The sequence below is a fragment of the Sphaerodactylus townsendi genome, linkage group LG05 (genome assembly GCF_021028975.2).
Source record: "Sphaerodactylus townsendi isolate TG3544 linkage group LG05, MPM_Stown_v2.3, whole genome shotgun sequence".
Lineage (NCBI taxonomy): Eukaryota > Metazoa > Chordata > Lepidosauria > Squamata > Sphaerodactylidae > Sphaerodactylus > Sphaerodactylus townsendi.
This window is the reverse complement of record NC_059429.1, coordinates 54,485,084-54,501,473: the sequence shown is the minus strand read 5'-3', so window position 1 is coordinate 54,501,473 and position 16,390 is coordinate 54,485,084. Positions and strand designations below refer to the sequence as shown.

Genomic DNA, 16,390 nt, shown 5'->3' with positions numbered 1-16,390 from the left:
CAGTAGTGTGATTTTTAGCCGGACACAGCAAAGGTGTTTATTATAGACATGCTGATTTTCCTGTAGTAAATACATTAGCATCCATCCAAACAAGCAGTTTCTCCATGGCACAACAATTTCTTCCAGCGCCTTCCCCAACTGTATACTCCCTCTTTTACTACTATGCTGCTGGTCCTGAGACTCTGTTGAATCCCCAGAACAACCCTGGGTAACTGGCTGAATGTAGCAGGAGGAGGAAACAGGAAAATACAGTTCCACAAAATTTGCTTGTGATTTGATACACACAATAAACTGGAAATGATAGATGTGTAAAACATATGTGCAGGCATAACAGGAAATTGTGACCATAAAGGACTCCCAAATATGTGTACATAGAGGTTTAAAGATGTAAGTTGTTGACACCATATACCCCATTCAGACTTTCTAGCAGGGGGACATATGGGGTCAAATGTCCCCGGGCTGCGGCCATTTAGTCATGTGGGGGTGGAAAATTGTCCTCCACACCCTTTCTCCTTTCCCCCAGGTTCATACACTGACTTCAAGATCTGGTGCAAAGTAAGTTGTGGTGGGGAAGGGCAGCCGCCCATATGGGGAGGGGGGGATTCAGATTTTGCATTGGGCTACATTTTCCTTAGATACACCTCTGCTTTCTAGGTAAGTAGAATTATCATACATTAGGAAAAAAATGGGATCATAGCCCACATATTCCACACACACATACCCAATCTATGTGGGTACAGTGGAACAAGCATATAGTAGCTATCTGCATATATGTAATAAGCCACATGGTCAGGACATTTAATTGTATTAGATTATTTATATGCTGCCTTTTCATAGAGCTCAAGAAACTTATAAAGTAAAACATAGTAGAAACATAAAATAGCATAAAATTGTAACAATTAATAAACTATTAGAATTCAAAAGCACAAAAAAACCCCAGTCTAAATCCTTAAATAAAGCAGCTTAAAATGAATCTCATAAAATTCTTCTCAGGCCAGAAGTGGACTGCAAAACAAATCAAAAAGATCAACCCCTTAATTAAATCCAGGGAAAAGGAACTGCTGCAGCCCAGTGCCTCAAGAAACACTAGTATAGATGCCAGGTGAGTCTCGGGGGACGGACATTCTACAGGTGATATAAAAAAGCCGTATCTCTGGTTAGCATTCACCTCATCTCTGGAAGTTTTGTGAGGAAGTTCTTAAATGGATGGACAGTATGGAAGGAGGCAGCCCTGGTCCCAACCTGTTTAGGTCCTTGGTAAGATAAATGCAAGAACCAGCCCCTCAAATTGTGCTTAGAAACAAATGGGCAAGACTTTATTTCCCTCTGTATTTTTACACTGGGTTTATTTTTGAAGCAGGCTGACATGCAACATGAATGATGATCAGTGGTAAACAAAGGAATAAAAATATTTATGGGGGGGGGGGAGAATGACAAAGGTAAGACTTACAGGAAGTTTATTTTGGGTTTCACAGTAACCCAACAGGTAGCCAAAACCAGATAAATTAAACTTTAAACAGATTATTTGCCATGTTATGCCTGGTGATTAAACACTGGTGCTATAGCAACTGTTTGATGTTACTTTCTTTATCCCATTTGTTTGCATTTGCATCTGAAACTGCCAGATTAGAGCAATTATGCCATGTATTCATAGTGTCACCTGGCACTGGTGTGATGTGTACATAGAGACAGGGTGGGGCGGGGAATAAACTTAACCAATATACTTTGGTTAATTCTTCACAGTCTGGATAACAAGTTAAAAGCCCAATTAATCTCAGACATCATAGGGACGGAAGAAACCTTGCTGTTGATTCATTTAGTTCCTTATGTTTTGTTTCAAATGTGAACACTTTATCCTTAGCAAATACTTAGTCGACTTAGCAGATCCAAGCAGTTCTGCGGTGGATTTGAAAAGCTAGAGATATGGTTGCAGTGCTCAATAGAATAACAGTGCAATCCTAAACAGAGTTATAATTTGAAGCCCATTGACTTCCATGGATTGATAGAACTGTTTAGGATTGCACTCTAAAACTCATTATAGCAGACCTTACATTGCTACTAGTTCCAGAAGACATGACAGCTATGAACTTCTTATTCTTTAGCTGCTCATATGTGCCCATAAAGTATGTCCTGAATAGTTTGACAACCTATCTCAGAACTGTTGTGGGTCTACAGTGAAAGAAGGAACAGCTGTTCATGATGCTCTAAGCTTCTGAAAACAAGGATAAGGTAAAAAAAATATATAGCAGACCACAAGCATGGCTTGAAGTTGTCATGAGCCAGACCCTGGATGATGAGGACTCTGACAAAGAGCCTGAAGGTACTGCTGAACCAGAACTGACTCCTTGTGAGGAGATGTAGGTAACAGAACCAGCTCCAAACCCTTCCTTGCCAGCTGAGGCAGAGTCAGCTCCAAGCCCTTCCTTGTTAGCCAAGGCAGAGCCTGATGCCGTGCGGGTGGGAGAGCCATCAGGAGCCTCAAATAAGCAGAGTAAAATGGGCCTGCTGCGTGAAAGGAACAAAGACAGAGGCAGCAACTTCAGTCTAAAAGGAAAAGCACCCATCTTGCTGCTCAATATGGCAGAAGGCTCTGCAAACTAGACTCATTGGCATCTGAAGAGAACGAAGTCTCTGCAGGAGCCTGGCCCCATTAGCAGGGCCATTCTACTTAAACCCTGCCTGGGATTGGACTCTGTCTGGTTGCAACAAGTGTACTTCCTGGTAAGCTCCATATACCTGGAATTCCTCCGAGACTCAGTCTAACCTGACCTCTTGGACTGCCTGACTACACCTTTGCTTGTTGCCCACCTTGATGCTGGACTGCCTGACCATGTCTTAGCTAATACCTGCCAGCAGCACAGAAGTGGGATGGAATGAGGTAGTGTCCCACTTCCTTTCAGATATGCCTAGAGCAACTCATCAAGGATAGAACAGGATAAAACCAGTACTGCCAAATATTAAGCCATGTTCATCAACATTTTTTCCTTCATTTGTAGTAGAAGTTATATATCTAAGATGGTGGACCACAGGATAAACTGAGGCTAATCTACGTTAAAAGGAGGCCATCGCCCACTTCTTTTTTTCCTCACTTCAAGTATTGGTCAAGGTGGGATTGGTATGAGGGCTCCACAGCACATAAGTTGCACAAGTGGGAGCATCAGAGATTGTTCAACATTACCATTACCCTGCCCAATCAGTCCCCTGTCCGCCCGCTCTCCCCTTTCTAGAGCCTGTTTTATTTGAACATAAAATGGGTTTTACTGCTAGAAGTAATATGAATTGTTAGAAAGGGTAACTGAGCACACAAGAATGTCTCTATTTTGGCACTAATTACAGCCAGCCCAGCAAACGTCCCTATTCTCTCTGGCTTATAGGAGAGAACTTCTAATTTTGATGATATAGACGTTAAGCATCCTTGACTCCGTCCCTTTTATTTTAGAAATTAAGCCATGGGCTGTCTTAGCACTTCGCATAGAAAGCAATGGCCCTTCAAAAAGGTACTGACTCTCTTTTCCATCCAGGAGCACCAATGTTGTACAGTTTAATTTAATATGGCACCAGTGATTACCCATGGGTAGCATTTTCATCCTCTTAATGAAATGTGTACCTTTCATTCAAACACACACAAATTATTGAAAGCCTAAACAAGTCTCCTGTTTCCAGGTGCTAACAGCCACCCTCCCCCATGGTACAGATATTAGGTTTTCAGTGCTGGAAAGAGCACAAATGAACAATACACTACTTAGGTTACCTAATCCAAACCATGTATAGAGCAGCCCTACCTGTTTACTGCAAGCAAAGTGTGTGCGGGGGGAGGCGGGGAACAGTAGAGAAAATAGGAAACAGAAAGGGGGAGGATTATGTCCAATGTGACCTGTTTTTAAGGGCAAGTTTCATTTTTTTTTAAAAAAGGGGGAAGATAAACTCCACTTTGATCTGTTTTCAAGTGCAAGTTTAATTTTTTAAGAAACTTGTTAAGAGGATGTTTTAATTTGTTTTCAAGATATAAAATTCTGAGAAGTGTGGTTAGAACACACTTGTTCTAAAATACAAACCAAATCTCAGTTGGATAGAGGATGTACCACACTGGGAACTCTAACAGGAAAATAGTGCTTATTTGCATTTATCCAGAGATGGGATCCAGCAGGTTCTCACAGGTTCCTGAGAGTAGGTTACTAATTATTTGTGTGTGCCGAGAGGGGGTTACTAATTGGTGATTTTGCCACATGATCTTTGCCTTAGTTCCGCCCCTCCTCTCAGCAGTAGCATGCAGAACTTGAAGCAGTCTAGCAGGAGGTGCACCGGCGTGTGTGGCAGACTGCGCCTGCGTGCATTCGTTTCCCACCCAAGGACCGGTGCAGTGGCTGCATTCTTGCCACAGCCCCGCCCAGGAATGCCTGGCCACACCCCTATCGCGCCCCGCCCAGCCCCATTGGCGGAACGCGACTGTTTGAATCCCATCACCATGGGAACCTGTTATTAAAATTTTTGAATCCCACCACTGCATTTATCCTATTGTGACTGCATGTGATATACATATGTAGACTTGCCATAACAACTAGGTAGTGGTGCGATGGAGCCCTACTACTAACATTACAATGAATAAAACTCCCCAGAACACTTGAGGTGACATGTATCAGGGAAACAATAATGCCTTTGGAGTCTTTGTTGGATGGTGAAGTCAGTTCCACATTTTTCCCAAATGGTTTCTGCCCATAAGTTAACTTTGGTGTTTCTTGTTGATGTACAACCTCCCAAGAGAGTTAGCAGCATAACCAGGCTGGTTGAAAAGCCAGTTACCATATCTGCTGAACTTTGAAAATCTTGATTTCTGTAAATAAAAACTACCTCTTTTTTAACTGATTATTAGTAATTTAATCCCCTGAAGTTGTTAATAAAAATGCTATGATTTATTTGTTAAACTTTAATAAAGCTTTCTTGCATGGTTATCTGAAGTAAATCAGAGAGAGAGTATGAAGGGAGGGGGAATCACCTCAGTTCCCATGCTCGTTCAGTTAAACATTTATTTTGAAGTGTAACACGGTAGGACAATTGAAGAGAACCCCCATAAAGGTTATACATATAAAGGTTATACTCTGAAAAACTGATGAGCATCAAAGAAAAGAAGGAAAAGAAGATCTTAGCAGATTTAGGAAACATTCAGTGCCTTTGAATATGGGGAGTTGGGAGAATTTTCCCCTCATGATCCCTGGCTTCACAGATGTGAATCTCACACTGGGTGAATACTTGCAAACCGAGCTACAAGTGTTTGGAAACTCCAAATGGTGCAAAATGCAGCAGCTAGACTGTTGACAGAAGCCAGGTGTAGGGACAGGAGCTCCCTTTACTACAACTACATTACCTACCAGTATGCTCCCAAGCACAATTTAAACAGCTGGTTATTAAATGCAAAGCCCTTCACAGCATTGGGGCAGATTACCTGAAGAACCACCCATTCCCATATAAACCTGCATGTTTACTAAGATTATCTGGGGAGAGCTGTATTTCCATCTCATCAGTATGTCTGGTAGGGCCCCAGGAAAGAACCTTCTCGGTGGTGCTGCCCAGACTTTGGAAAGCGTTCTCTATGGAAGTTGGTGTGCTTGTTCCTTGCTCTCCTTCCATTGTCAGATGAAGACATTTTTGTTTTGAACAGCTTTTAACATCTAGATTTTAACAAGCAGCAATTTAGGTTTCATAGGTATGTTTCATTGTAGGTCTGGTTTTTTATGATATAGTGTGATTTTATTGTATTTTATTCTATTTTATTGTATTGGGTTTTATTGTTGTAGGTTTTATTATTATTATTCCATATTTTATTGTATTGCATTGCATTTTATTGTGTTCTGTAAGGTTCTTTGAATATGACTATGGAAAAGCAGGGTGTAAATATTATTAATAAATTAATAAATAACACAATGTTAGGCAGTATGCCGATAAAGGACAGGACTTGTTCATTCTGAAAGGTAGGCTTCAGCAGAGTGGATTGGGCTAGAGATGGAGGCAAATGTTTCTCCCATCCCAAATGACGTGAAGGGTTGAACTAAATAATAAGCAAGGGATTTGTGATGTGGAAAGATATGTCTTTTTCTGTCCAAGTGAGAAATCAGTGAAGATCACCTTTCTGAGGTTTGTTGGCATTTTTAATTTTAGGTTCTACTACTACCCTCCCCCCACCCGTTACTGTTAAAGAGAATTAAAAAGACAACAGTCCATGCACCAATGGCGTTCCTGCCTAGGGACAGGGGGTACCCTCTGTCCCCGGGCGCCCCCCATTTGGTCACGTGGGGGGCGCCACCATTTCACGGTCGTTTGTGTGATTTTTAATTTTTTTAGTTTTTTTACGTTTTGGCCTGCAGGGGGTGCATTTTAAGGCTAGCAACACCAAATTTTCAGGGTACCATCCAGAGACTGTCCTGATGATACCACCCAAATTTGGTGATGTTTGGTTCAGGGGAGGCAAAGTTATGGACCCCCAAAGAGGGTGCCCCCATTCCCATTGTTTTCAATGGGAGCTAACAGGAGATGGGGGCTACCCATTTGAGGGACCATAACTTTGGTCCCCCTGAACCTAACTTCACCAAACTTGGGTGGTATCATAAGAATAGTTACCAGATGATACCCTGAAATTTTGGTGTCACTAGCTTTAAACATATACCCCTTACAGGCACCCCAAGAAAGTTGCCCAAGATTCTTTGTTTTGCAGTGACTTTGCTCCATTGTAGCCAATGGGGAATTTCTGAGTGTGTAGGCAGGCTGCACATTTCTGAAGATAGCGGCACCAGACTTTCAAGGTGTGGCTCAGGAGAATTACCTCCTGGTAATAGCATCCAGGCATAGAGACCTTTGCTTCTGAGGGTTCAATTTTATGGACCCCCAAAAGGCTTATTTTGTTTCCACGCTCCTGCACATGAAAGCCTGCGGGCTAAGTTCTCCCAGAACTCTCTCAACTCGTTCCCCCCCCCACTCCAGAAGCAAAGCTCACCAAGCTTGGATGCTATTACCCAAGACCTCTTGGAGCCACCTTGAAAGTCTGGTGCCTCTATCTTCAAAAATGTGCAATGTAGTGCTTACACACTCCAGAAATTCCCCAGAATCTGCCAGGCTCTCTCCATAAGTTCTGTGGTGGGAAAAATTACTTTTATCACCATATGGACTTCCAATAGGAGACTTTCGTGTAATGCCCAAAAGGCTCTGTGGTAGAGGTTTCAATGGGAGGCACTGTGGTAGGGGTCTTGCTCTGGGTGGGGGCATTTCCTGCAGGGCTGCTGGTGTGAGTCTCCTGAAAGGAACCAACCAAATTTGCTAAAATGCTGTGGGCACCAAGTTGAAGGTGAACCTGATGCCCACAGCATTTGGCCATCCCAGGCAAACTTTAGTGCCCCCACCCAGAGCAAGACCATTACCACATTGCCTCGTGTTGAAAACCTCTCACCCACAAGCATGCCAGTTGGGCATAACAGAAAGCCCCATTGAAGTCTATGGTGGGAAAAATAATGTTTCCCAGCATAGAACTTGCTGAAGAGCCTGGCAGATTCTGGGGAATTTCTGAGTGTGTAAGCACTGACCGCACATTTTTGAAGATAGAGGCACCAGACTTTCAAGGTGGCTCCAAGAGGCCTTGGGTAATAGCATCCAAGCTTGGTGAGCTTTGCTTCTACAAATTTGGGAGAGATGAGAGAGTGCTGAGAGAACTCAGCCTGCAGACTTCATGGAGGCAGGAGCATGGAAACAAAATAAGCCTTTTAGGGGTCCATAGGATTGAACCCTCAGAAACTAGGAGTCTCTATGCCTGGATGCTATCGCCAGGAGGGCCTCCTGGAGCCCCCTTGAAAGTCTGATGCCTCTATCTTCAGAAATGTGCAGCCTGCCTACACACTCAAAGAATTCCCCATTGGCTGTGGAACCAAAGTCACCTGCAAAACAAAGAATCTTGGGCAACTTTTATTTAGGGGTGCCTGTAAAGAGTGTATTTTTTAAAGCTAGTGACACCAAGAATTTCAGGGTATCATCTGGTAGCTAGTACATGATACTACCCAAGTTTAGTGAAGTTAGGTTCAGGGAGGCCAAAGTTATGGGCCCTCAAATGGGTAGCCCCCATCTCCTGTTAGCTCCCATTACAAAACAATAGGGATGGGAGTATTGTTTGGGCTTCCATAACTTTGCTTCTCCTGAATGAAGCATCACCAAGCTTAGGGTAGGAGGTATCAGGGCAATCTCTGGATGATGCCCTGAAATCCTGAGTGCTGATGGCTTTAAAAGTACCTCCCTGAAGGCCGAGAAACACCAAAACTACCCCCCCCCCCCAAAGCCCAAATACCTTGCATTCACATTTGTTCATATTTGGGCGGGACATAAGTGGACACTTTTTGTCCAAATGTGCCCAAATTTGCCCAGATTCATTTCAGATCTGGTATTTGTTTCATCTAAATCTCCAACCCTCAAAGGTGATGTTGTTTCAGGGATGGGGGAGAATCCACCTAGGCATCACTTTTGAACCTGTGCCGGGGACCCCAGATTTTCCCTTTAAAGGTGGATTTAAAAGAAGAATCTGAGCTCCCTAGATTTTAAGCACCATTGAAAGTGATATGTTCCAGAATGGAATCCACTGGAGAGTCATTTTGTGAGAGATGATGCTGACATTTGTTTTGAAGTAAAATGTTTTGCTGGGGAGGGGTGGTTTGTGAGAAATTTACAAGCTTAATACCCACTTGCACTGGCAGAGTTGTTTTCTGGAAGGCTAACAACCATACCTCATGGGGTTGTTGTGATTAGGAAAGTAGGAAAAGGGCTGGTGGGGAGAGAGCCATTCATGTTTTGCTGGGAATGGGAGGTGTTTTGTGAGCTGGTGCAAAAAATAATTGTTTGTTTTACATGAGGTGAAGGAGGGTGGCTGCCCACATTATTCAGAGTAAACTCAGGTTTTGTCCCCGGGCTCCAGTTTGCCTAGGTTCGCCCCTGCCATGCACAAAGAAAGCAGAAGGTGTATAACAGATGTTTTTATACAAAACTACAGAATACATGCAAGAGCAACTAAACACTAAACACTGCTGAGAGGTGGGGCTTCCTATTAGCTGTGTTGTTCAGTCTCTGGAAGCAGCAGTGTGCACCTAACTGTGCACACAGGTGTTTACTGAATAAGGACATAACTTGAGGGATAGTAGACAGTAAAGAAAGCTCAAGGGGAATGCACTCGCCCTTTACCCTTCTGAACACACAAAAATAGGGCAAATAGTAGAGCCCGAGCCCCTCCAAACTGGGACAAGTCTGCCTGAAACATGTTCCCAGCATCATACTGTTTTTACCTGAGCCTTGACTATACTCACACTTCAAGTCCAAGCGCAGGGCTCTCTTTGGAAGAAACCACATTAGCTCTCTAAAACACTCAGGAGCAACAGTAGCCTGGAACCAAGTTTAAGTGGAGTAATGGCAGAGGACAGTGCCTGATCTTTTATCTTCTGGTCATTACTCACTCAAAAAGCCCCCCAAATTTTTCCTGTATTGTTTCCGCAGCTTGTGTGTATGTGAGTGTGTGGGGGCAGGGAGGGGGAATTGAAAAAAATAGCTAGATATAAAAGGATTAAGTAGCATGGTATGGTATGGTATATTTAATTTATATACCACCCTCCCCCGAAAGGCTCAGGGAGTGCACAACAGCATAACTAACCCCATTCCTAACTAACAATAGGTTGAGGAGGGTGTAAATTTGTTTAATCTCATTGCAGCCTGTTTCCACATGTAGTGTCTAGTTACAACCTGCCCAGAGTTCAAGGAAAACACATATTGAGGGAGCCATGTGACTACTATTGATTTCTGCCTAATCTTGGAAAACTGTACAACAGCAATTCAGAGTTATGGGCCTATCAAACTAAAGTCCTCTCCCTTTGGCAAGATATAAAGCACTTAAGATGCAAGATCCACATCAACTGTCATTCCTTTACTGGTGTCACAGTACATTACATTCCGCAGTTGTAACTTAAAAATGTTGTCTACTGTAACAAATTTTGATGACTACTTTTATTGATTTGAAAGTGAATTTGAACATCGCCGCTGTATGCTGCCAACAATATTTTTCAGAAACGAGATCTTCATGGTTAATTGTTCATGGTGTAATTAAATTAGCAATGGTACACTGAAGAAACAATCTGAAAGAATCTCAGTTATTGATCAGAAGAGTCAGCCGCTGGGAATTACAATCCATGCTGTTTACTGTACAACTGAAGTTTATTGCCATTTTTACACTTAAACTGTAATGAGGAGCAACTGCAACACTCTTTGTATATTAACCAATCTTGCATTGTTTACAGATGGTAATAAGTACAGCCTCTTCGAATTTTCCTTTGCAAATAGAATAAGGACAATGTATAAATTATGCTGGCAAGGTAATAGTGTTTTTCTGTGCAACTTTGCTCATGATCAGCGTCTTATATTTAAACTGTGCTGAAACCCATGCAAAGCAGTTACATGTACAAAATTTGCACACCAGCGATCTGAAGCCCTTGGAAATGCAATGCTAACATACTAAACAAGCTATTTCTCATGGACTGCAGCACAGTTAAAGTACAATTCGGAGTAAATACACATTGCGCCAGGAAATTCTTTGCCTCGCTATCATCGTATTTAAATTAGGCCTAAATATATGTTTTAACAAATAAGTTAATATTATTTCTAATCAACCATCAAAGTTCACTTGTGATTTTCCTCTTATCTGGCCCACAAAATTACACAGAAACCAGAAGGAAGAACCCAACCTTTGCATGCATGAATGTCAATGAAGAAATATAATTTGTGCTGTAAGAGTATAAAATAATCCACTAATTGTAGTGAACAAAGCTATCAGGAAAACTAGCAATCCAGTTTCTGTTAGAAATAGAAACAGTCAGTTTGACTGTGATTAAAACTTTGCATATGACATAGGGACAGGAATAGCTTGTGGGGCAGTCTATATATCATTATCATTATTATTATTATGGTAGATTTCATAGCTGCCAGATCTTTAGCTGGTTGTTGGCCTTTCATTACAATTCAAGCTGGTTTGGGATGGGAGGTTTGGCATGGGATGACCTCAGCTGGTTTGTGCCATAGACGCTGAAGCTTGATTTTCAAATCGTGGTATTTAATGACCTTCTCATGTTCTTTTTCAATGTCAATGTTGTTGTTGTTGCTACTGTAGATTTCACAGCTGCCAGATCTTTAGCTGGTTGTTGGCCTTCATTACAATTCGAGCTTCACCCAGAAACCTAGGAAGTTGTAATGTATCGGCGTAGTATTCGTGCAGATCCCAGCAGGGCTGCCTTCTGAATTTGACAGATGTTAATTTTGTCAATTCAAAGACGTTTCAAGTGCTGCCCTAGTGTTTTTGGGATGGCTTTCCTTCACATAATCAGCCAGTGCATGCTTCTCCTCTTCCACTGTTTGCTGTACTTGCAGTAAGCCCCTGCCTCCAGATCTCCGGGGAAGGTATAGTCTATCAGTATCACTGCGTGGGTGTAAGGCATGGTACATTGTCATAAGCTTCCGAGTTTTTCTATCCAATGCTTCGCAACTCAGCCTGTGTCCAGTTGATGATTCCCGCAGTGTACCTGATGACGGGTATGGCCCAGGTGTTGATGGCCTTGATGGTATTCCCGCTGTTTAATTTAGATTTAAAAAATTTCCTGACCCTCTGGATGTACTCTCTGCTGACAACAGTCTTCACTTGCCCGTGATTGATATTATCCAGCTGCAAAATGCCCAGGTATTTATAAGCTGCTTCTTGGTTGCACTTGATGAGTTGGCCATCAGGCATTTCAATCCCATCACTCTCTGTGATCTTGCTCCTCTTTATTGCCACAGTAACGCACTTTTCCAGAGCCAGAAACTCCATCCAATGTCTGTGCACTTTGAATATTCGGTTTATGTTTACACTAAGTGACTGGATTTCTGTGTCTGATTTTCCATACAGTTTCAAATCATCCATGTACAGCAAATGTGAGATTTTTTCTGAGTCTTTGGCCATTTGATAGCCCAACTTTGTTTTCTTTAAAATTACTGTTAGTGGGATCATGGGAATGATAAACAGTAAAGGTGATAGTGGAAAATTCCTCGCTTAATGTTGACTGTTCCAAAGTTTTCATTTCTGACTGTCGTTATTATTATTATTATTATTATTATTATTATTATTATTATTATTATTATTATTATTATTATTATTATTATTATTATTATAGTCAATTTCATATACTGCTCCATCCCCGGAGGGCTCTGAGCAGTGCATAACAAATAAATATAAAACATAGTAAATATACAATAAAATCCAATAAAATTATCTAAAATCAGTAGCAATTTATATAGCACCACATAATACATATATTAAATATAATTAATGCATTTGATGTATTTTATGCATTTGATGGCATCCAGCCTACACCCCGGGAGGGGACCAACAAATAGCCAAGATAGGCACATTCAGATGACACAGGGGGCATCATAAAGGGGCAAACAATCTGTGGCCAACCTTCCCAAAAGCCCGGTGGAACAGTTCAGTTTTGCAGGCCCTGCGAAATTTGCCCAGGTTCTGCAGGGCCCTAACAGCTGGAGAGAGAGCATTCCACTAGGTCATAAATGCCCTGGCCCAGGTAGAAGCTAGCCCCATCATAGACGGGCAGGGAACCACCAGTAAATTCACCTCTGCTGAACACAGAGGACGAGTTGGGACACATGGGGTAAGATGGTCTCGCAGGTATGAGGACCCTATGAAGGGCCTAAAAAGGTCAACACCAACACCTTGAAAACGATCTGAAATTCCACTGGGAGCCAGTGCAGGTAGTGCAACATGGAGGAGATGTGATCTCTAACAGAGTCCCCCATGAGGAGATAAGCCGCCACATTTTGGACCAGCTTCAACTTCCGGATCAGTCACAAGGGAAGGCCTGCATAGGGTGAGTTACAATAGTCTAATCTGGAGGTGACTGTTGCACGGATCACTGTGGCCAGGTCAGCGTGGGAAAGGTAGGGGGCCAGCCACTGGGCCTGCCAAAGATGGTAAAAAACCAACCCAGGCCACATGTGCCATCTGGGTCTCTACTGAAAGAGACAAATCCAGGTGGACGCCCAGGTTGTGAGCCAAAGGGATCGGTGCCAAAGAGACCCCTTCCAACACTGACAGCTGAAAGTCCCCAATCCCCTCCCCACAGCCCAGCCAAAGGATCTCCATCTTTGATGGACTGAGTTTTAACCTGCTCTGCTTCAACCAACCAGCAACCACCTCCAAACAATGCTGTAGAGCTGCAGGGGCAATGGCCGCCCCCCCCCATCAAAATAATGAGATGTCATCAGCTGAGCAAGCAGTCACATATAGATGTTAAATAACAGCGGGGATAACAACACCCCCGGGGCACCCCACAATGAAGCGAGCACCGCCAGGAAGCCTGATCCCCGCACCACTCTTGCTGACTCTATTCCCAGAGAAACAGACAATCCACTGAAGGACAATGCCCCCACTCCAGCAGAGGCCAGGTGGTGGGTCAAAAAGTCATGATTGACCACATCAAATGCTGCAGTAAGATCTAACAATACCAGCAGCGCCGATCCGCCTAAGTCAAGGTGTATGCAGAGCATATCTGTGACGGCGACAAGAATGGTCTCCGCCCCATGCCCAGCACGGAAGCCAGACTGGAAGGGATCAAGCGCCGATGTGTCTTCCAGAAAGCCATGAAACTGCTCCAACACCACTCTCTCAATTACCTTCCCCAGAAACGAAATATTCAAAACGGGGCGGTAATTGGCCAGATCACCAGGATCTAAAGATGGTCTTTTCAAGAGTCGGCAGACCACTGCCTCCATCAATCCACCAAGAAACACTCCTTGCTCAAGGGAGCAGTTGATGATATTCAACTTGGGGTCACAACTCCTCCTGGCAAGCTTTAATTAGCCAGGAGGGGCACGGATCCAGAGAACAGGTAATAGGTTTAACAGCAGCTAGGGCCCTTTCGACATCGGCCTCAGTGAGCAGGGAAAACTGGTCCAAAAAAGGGTCTGAAGATGGCAACGGGGCATCCAGTTCGCTAATTGTAGCAAAAATGGCAGGAAGATCATGGCGGAGACTCTTGAATACTTCCCAGAGCTCAGTGGATAAACAATGGGATAAAAGATGATAAACAGAATGGTATAAGGAACAGGGGCAGGAAGGAGTTAATAAAAGGGGAACTGAAGCATTGTAACCAAGAAAGACTGTAAGTGCAGGAATGGAAGAATACCCACTGGTCAAGAGGAATGGAATGGAAGTGCAGGAATGGAAGAATACCCACTGGTCAAGAAGCAAGAAAGTGGAACAATATTGACAGAAGGCTGAAAAAAACAAAGGTGATCAAGACAAGGAGTTAAAGAACAATCCAGGGGCAAGAACTTCACATCAAACTAAAGGAGGAACTATTTAGGAAGATCAGGGAGAGGCAGGGAGATGTTTGGAGAGTTAAGGCTCTGAGACTATTGTATCCTTAGGAATGACACCGATCTGTGAATCATACTCTCACAGCAATAACCTTGTGAGCTTTGGGGGGTGGGGGAGAAGAGGGAGCCTGAATGTTCTATATTGATTTGAACCAGTCACCAATTCCTTTTTAAAGTTCCACCACAATATAATAGCTGACCACATAACTAAGTCCTTCTGGAACCCTAGTCTTTTCCATTAGAGAAGCTGTATTTTTTAATATTCTTTCATTTGAAAAAACAGCTCACTGTAAACATCAAAAAATGTGGGTCAGGCAACCGTTTTCCTCTATGATAAGTTCTTTTCTTTAAACAAAAGTAATTTATTTGAGGCAACCTTCAAAAGAGCAAATCTGTCCAGAAATGTGGCAGATCTACATTTCATGGCCTTTTGGACTAATTTCTTTCTACTGCCCAATCTAGTAATGTTTCCTAGGAGACACCCTGGACACAGTGTGTAGCACATTTCTCTCTGTGATACAACTCTGAAGATGCCAGCCACAGATGAAGGCAAAATGTTAGGAACAAGATCTACCAGACCACGGCCACACTGCCTGGAAAGCCCACAGCAACCAGTTGAGTGCGGCCGTGAAAGCCTTCAACCCTGCTTCTGTTTACCTACTTCCCCCTTTTGTATTCCTCTATGAACTGCCAACAGTGAACAATGAATTCTAAATCTGATGAAGCAGGCATAATCAATGAAAACCTATATCACAATAAATGTTAGTCGTTTAGGTGCCACAGGATTGTATATTATTGAAAACATGCCATTAATGTCTGTAGCCCTTGTTATTTACCATTTTAATTTTAGTTTCCAATCATATACAGCTCTCTTTCTCACCCTTCAGACTCTCATTTATCTTCACCATTTCTGCGTTCTTTGGGCTTTGGTTGGGATAAAACCTCAAACATTAAGGTTTACAGTTCATACACAGTACTCAAAGTCGGTGGGCTGGTAATTTCAGAGCGCTGGCGGAGGTTCTTAGGGCGGTCGATTCGGAGCCGGATGAATTCAGGACCATGAGCGCTGAATGTGAATCAGAAATATCAACCTTGAATGTGATACCGTGTTAGTCATATACAAAGTATTGCACTGTGCAGTAACAGGCTGTGTCATGATTATAATATATTCCCTTATTATATATTGATAGTTCCCAGGAATGTGTACACATTCATTACTGCAAAATTAAATCACATAGGTATATTCTCACTAAATATTGCTTATCTCTTAATATTGTACATGAACATATGAAGCTAATACCAAGGCAGACATTTGATCTATCAAGCTCAATACAGTCTGCTCCGACTGGCAGCATATCTCCAGGGTCTTAGGTAGAAGTTCTTCACGTCACCTATTGCCTTGTCTTTTTTCTCAACTGGACATGCCAGTGATTAAATCTGGGATTTTCTGCCAGCAAAGCAGAGGCTCTGCCATGGTTTCTCCATTATTAACTGAAAATCTGAGCATTCTATGGGTAGGATTTGTGAAACTTTTCTAAACAAAACAGTCATAGCAAAAGCATTCCAGTTTGGCTAGTTTATCATGCAGAAATATTTCCAACATGCCATGTATAAATTAGCCTTTTAAAATGTAATGTACATATTTTACTCTGTTTTCAATAGACATGCATGTTAAAATATGAAAAACTTGATTTTTTCAGGGTCATACTTGAAAGCCAGTGTGGTTTGGTAATTAATAGAATCGGACTAGTATCTGGAAGACCCAGGCTTGAATCCCACTTGTGCCATGGAAGCTCACTGATTGTTCTTGGATCGGGGCACATTTCCTCAGCCAACCTATCTCATAGGGTTATTGTGAGGATAAAATGAAGAGAATAATGTAAGCCATTTGGGTTCCCGATGGAGAGAAAACCAGGGTATAAATGAATCAATAAAAATAGCATGTATGAATATTATCCAC

General features: G+C 42.6%; 1 protein-coding gene across 3 annotated transcripts in view; it reads right to left on the bottom strand.

Annotated features, from left to right (window-relative positions):
• Window positions 1–16,390, bottom strand: part of ERICH3 (glutamate rich 3) — a 79,784-nt gene that overhangs the window by 62,284 nt on the left and 1,110 nt on the right. The window lies entirely within an intron of this gene.